Source organism: Sander lucioperca, chromosome 15 (assembly GCF_008315115.2).
Source record: "Sander lucioperca isolate FBNREF2018 chromosome 15, SLUC_FBN_1.2, whole genome shotgun sequence".
Taxonomy (NCBI): domain Eukaryota; kingdom Metazoa; phylum Chordata; class Actinopteri; order Perciformes; family Percidae; genus Sander; species Sander lucioperca.
This window is the reverse complement of record NC_050187.1, coordinates 10,406,106-10,412,106: the sequence shown is the minus strand read 5'-3', so window position 1 is coordinate 10,412,106 and position 6,001 is coordinate 10,406,106.

Here is a 6,001-nt window from a genome sequence, read left to right as displayed (position 1 = left end):
AGATTGATACGCCCAGCCCTAGTCTAGTCGCGATGAATGTTTTGCTCAGACAGAAAATCTTTCAATGACAATAAAAGAATATGATGTCTCGTAAGCTAGACTGGATAACGTTATCACTGTCACTGTGTCACGAGCCAAGGCATTAAGAGTTTGTTGTAGCAACCAATGTTATAATAACTTAGATTAAACTTAAATTAATTATTAGATTTCATGAAACCCATGGACGCTTTACACAAGTAACGTTACAGGGGGACAAGGGAAAAGAAAATAGTAGGCCAACACAAACGCGGACTAAAAGGATTAAAACGTCCATGCTAAATGGAAGGGGGACGTATTTAATATTGGCTACTGACGTCCAACCACATTGCGCACTGTAAAGTTATTTTATGAATGAAATAGACATATTACATACCTGAGGGACAATTCAGGGTGGGTTATGAATAATTTACAATCCCATAATTGTCTCCATCTGTTGATAGCCCGACCGACTGTGACTCGCGTTATCGGCTGTTGTCTTTCACTTTCCCTTTTAGCTTTTAGCTGTTCTTCGTTTAATTTCCTTCTTTTCTGTGATGGTCCTGCCCCAGTATCAGCCATAACTACAACAGATAACTTGTAAAATAACATTAAAATACAATTATAAAGATATATAAAGAAATCTCCTGCTTCCTTTTACCTGGCTCAACTGGCTGGATAGGCTAAAGGTGTGGACACACAGAGCCGATAATCGGCCGTTGGACAGTCTGGCGAAGTCAGTGACTCAAGTCTGTTCGGTGTGTTCCGTGGCGTTGTCCGTCCGAGGGGCCGTCATCCTTCATTTTGGCCTATTTGACATGGTATAATTGGCGGGGCGGGCACTGCCGCCAGTCGGACTCAAATGACCTATCTGATTGGTAAAGTGCTAACCCGGAAACGGGGAGCGGAATGAGCATGACTAGTGCATGTTCTCAAAATCTGACGAAAATCTTTTAAATTGACCTTTGTTGATCTGAAATGAAGACAGATTCAGCAACTGCATGGCCTATTTCTCACTTAAAATGTTTTCAGAAACACGTTTCGGTGAACTATTTTAGTACAATATGAGATCGTATTCTGAACAAGCCGCCATGACAGTCTGTCTTTGAATTTCCGGAGAAGTCAGACCCATGTGACACGTTCGTCCAATCAGCTGCCGATTTTCATTTTGGGGCGACAATACAGATTAGCGCCGCCTGTCGCTTTGATGTGTTCCGAGGCATTTTTTTTGACCAACTTGGGAAGACTGCTCAGCCCAACTGCCTTTTCTGCCGACGTTTGGCCGTCAGCTCTGTGTGTCCACACCTTCACAGGGTTTCCAGTGTTCCAAAGAAATCTGTGACCCATCAGAATGTGTTACTGTAGCGCCGTCTACCTGCCACAAATCATTGTGTGACTGTGTGAGAAAAAATTAAACCCTGGCAGAGGCCTTACTAAAAACTATTTAAAGTTGGCATTCTTTTCACTGTTAGTCTCGTTTGCTGTTTGAGGTCATTTAAGACCGTTGTATGGAAAATGATAGAGCTTCAGAAACATTAAAAAGTTACACATAGTCACTTTAATTAATTTGTTACCTGGGTGTGTTTTGGAAGGGCATGTAAGAGGAAGTGATTGGGTCATGGTTCCTCACAGACCAATACGACGCCAACACAAGAAGCATGCACAGGCCTTAGGCAACTGTTAATAAATTATACATGTTCCTCATGCTTGAACTCACTTTTGACTTACTAATTCACTTTTTCAGTATTCAACTAATACCGTTATCTTTCCCTAACCATAATCCAGTGCTTTTAGTTGCCTATAGTAAGCTAAGTACAAAGGTTTAATCATGCTTTAGTTGCACGACTGTGAGTACACACAAAGATACACACACTCACATAAGAGCACCTCCTGCAGATTGTTGTCCCATCAATCATTCTGCCTTGGAGGAGGGCAAGGTTTGACAGCACTGACAGCAAACAACACTAGTTTCTAGAGAAAAACAAAGGAAGTGCGAAGAAAGCGTATTGACGAACCACTAACAGTGTTATTGTCAATTTTATCACCATATCTGCAATAAAACTTCTTGGTAACACTTTATAATAACCATCATTAATAGATGGTAAATTCATAGTTAATTAATCTTTAGTTAATTGTCATTTAACTGTTAGCAAACAGTAATTTTACTGTTAACAAACAATGAAATTATAATTAAAAATGTTTACTAATAATAGTGCTGTAAATTAACAGTTTATTGTTACACACATTATATCCCCCAAACACTATATTAGGTATCGGGTAATGATTAAAAAAAATGTTGTTAAACCTTTAGGAAACCATTTTTGAAACATCTATAAACATTACATAGAGAGATGGACCAGATATATACCAACACTTTGTTAAGGGTTACTAGTTGGTTTGTAAACCGTCTATAAACAGTGTCTGGATGGTTATTATAAAGTTGCAACAGATGACTATAATACCTTGTTAAATAGTTAACAAATACTTTGTAAACCATCTATAAACATTATCTGGATGGCTATTGTAAAGTTGCGACTGGTATATGTGTGTGTGTATGGCTTGCATGAAAACATATCCCAGAGAACGGTCGACTCGGCAAACATATGTAATTAACCCCTCGGATAATTTTGCGCCGGATTTGTCCTTTAATGATGGTTAAGAAAGATAACATTATCTTTGACTTTCAAACATGCAGATTTTTAAATTCATATTGGCTTTTCTAGTTCAAACGGACTGTGATCCTGGTAATCATTACTAACATTGCGAACAACAAACAAAATACACCTGTGAAGTGGCATCTTGTTTTTATGATGCTTATCCATTCAAGAGTACATTTATCAAACGCTGCACATGAAAGCTCATTTTATCCCACTAGACACCACAGAGAATATATTTACAACGTACACGCTGTGTTGCATTTTGGTAAGACTGAATAAACACAAACACAGTAATCCTGGGACAGGGCTGGGAGCCTCAGTCTATATAGCATAGAGAGAAGATACATTTTCTAAATCACCAGCAATGTGTCAAATGTTTTTATTTTATATTTTTGAACCCTTATTTGAGAGCACGACAAGGGGATAATTTTCAGGAATGAAGACATGATGTTACCTACTACTTTCCTACTCAGGCTGTGTTCTGGTGACACAAAGCCATGCCTCTTCACAGCTAATGAGGCACTGCAGCTGTCCAACAGCAATGCTACTGCAGAGCAGTACAGAGTCAGAGGCAAACATTTCAAAGGACATATTTGGCCTTTTGTTAGTATTCACAACAGCCCTAATTAAGGATCATATCTACAAGGAGTAGTATTCAGTAACAGCAAAATGTCCTTTTGTTTCTGACACACTCTATAGCTACAATATATAAACTAATGATGACATTACACTGTCTTGCTTACATATTTGGCATTTTTCTTGAAGTAGGAATGGACTTAGCAACCCTTTTAAGCAATACAACAGGCATATATTGGTCTTCATTTCACAATCCCTTTGATCCAGACTTAAATTGGAATGATTGCCATTAAATTTGTTAAAGACATTCATGGTTCCTAAAGGAAAATTTCTGACTTTACTGAATCCCTAACGTTTCGCTTACGTTTAGCGCCACTAGCAGGTTACATTTCTGGTTCAGTGAAATGTCTCTATTGGATGGGTTTCCATAAAATATGGTACGGTATAATTCATGTTCATGTTCCCCACAGCATGAATTGTAATAACTTTGATGAGGATCATTCCTCTGACTTTAATCTAGCACCGTTGAAATTTGTAATTTGTCCAATACTTTGATGTATGACCAAATGCCTGCAAAACATATGATATTGGAATCAGCCTCAGCTGTTGTTTGTATTTAATGTTAATTAGCAAATGTTTGCATGCTAACATGCTAAACCAAAATGGTGAACATGGCAAACATGATATCCTGCTAAATAGTCTGTTAATATTTCAGTGTGAGCATGTTAGCATGTTGACTGCTGTGCCTAAGTTCAGTTGCACAGAGCCCCGGCTGTATGCTCTTTTGGTCAAAATGTGCTGAAAATATACTTTTATTTATACTTTATTGACACTATTACAAAAAGTTGTAGATGATAACACTATATCCTTTTTAACACTAGAACAGCCACAGAGGCGCTCGCTCTGTGAAAGGCGCGGTACACATAGATGGCCGGTGGCTGTCTACATGTTCATATAACTTAATACATCCTCGAACTGGCTGGAATCATTGCACACATCCTCTCCAAGGAGTGCACCAGCAGTAAAATTGCCCAGAGGAAGTTCATGCAGCAACTGGCAGAGGAGCTGAGAGCGAGTTTATGGAGGAAAAAAGGGCAGCGGCGCACAGTCCGAGCGAGCGGCAGCGAGATCCTCTGAGTGGCATTGATGCCTCCGTGGCAAGTGTCTGACGATTGCCACTGAGGCGTCAATCAGTAGTCAGCGCATCGACACGTCTGTGGCAGGAGCTAAGCATTGGCAGGCCATCTGTGGCACTCGTCGACACCCGTCAGCAAACTTGCCGAGCTGAGCGGCACCACAGTGCGACTACCTGTCTGCAGTTTATAAATATATTACATATCTGCCTGGTTGTCCCTCAACTGGGGGGTGGTCAGCTGCTGTAAATCTTTTTTTTATGGCGAAAACTAAACAGGAAAGCTGCCGTTTTTGATAAAAAGCAGTAGCCTAACGTTTACACAGGTTTCATTTATATTCCGGTTAGTAACGTTTCTTCTCGAGGCATACACTTAAATGTAGGCCTACATGAAATGTGCAGAATGTTTTTTACTACGCGCTGACTATTGATCGACACATCAGTGGCGATCGTCAGACATTTGCCATGGAGGCGTCGATGCCACTCAGAGGATCTCGGCCCTACTGGTCCGAGCAGCTCTGCGCACCACAGTAGTAAAGTACCAGCCAAGATCAAATGATCTCTGCACAAAAAGCAACAATTACCACAATATGGCAAGACCTTGAATATGTAATTCCATACATAAGATTTGTACAAGTTAGCTGCATTGCAACTGTATTCAACAGGAAGTTGCAGTTATAATTGTCAATCATCCATCCATCCATCCATCTTCTTCCGCTTATCCGGTAACGGGTCGCGGGGGTAGCAGCTCCAGCAGGGGACCCCAAACTTCCCTTTCCCGAGCCACATTAACCAGCTCCGACTGGGGGATCCCGAGGCGTTCCCAGGCCAGGTTGGAGATATAATCCCTCCACCTAGTCCTGGGTCTTCCCCGAGGCCTCCTCCCAGCTGGACGTGCCTGGAAAACCTCCCTAGGGAGGCGCCCAGGGGGCATCCTTACCAGATGCCCGAACCACCTCAACTGGCTCCTTTCGACGCGAAGGAGCAGCGGCTCTACTCCGAGCTCCTCACGGATGACTGAGCTTCTCACCCTATCTCTAAGGGAGACGCCAGCCACCCTCCTGAGGAAACCCATTTCGGCCGCTTGTACCCTGGATCTCGTTCTTTCGGTCATGACCCAGCCTTCATGACCATAGGTGAGGGTAGGAACGAAAACTGACCGGTAGATTGAGAGCTTTGCCTTCTGGCTCAGCTCTCTTTTCGTCACAACGGTGCGATAAATTGAGTGTAATACCGCACCCGCTGCGCCGATTCTCCGACCAATCTCCCGCTCCATTGTTCCCTCACTCGCGAACAAGACTCCAAGGTACTTGAACTCCTTCACTTGGGGTAAAGACTCATTCCCTACCTGGAGAAGGCACTCCATCGGTTTCCTGCTGAGAACCATGGCCTCAGATTTAGAGGTGCTGATCCTCATCCCAGCCGCTTCACACTCGGCTGCGAACCGATCCAGTGAGTGCTGAAGGTCACAGGCCGACGATGCCATCAGGACCACATCATCTGCAAAAAGCAGCGATGAGATCCCCAGCTCACCAAACTGCAACCCCTCTCCACCCCGACTACGCCTCGATATCCTGTCCATAAATACTACAAACAGGATTGGTGACAAAGCGCAGCCCTG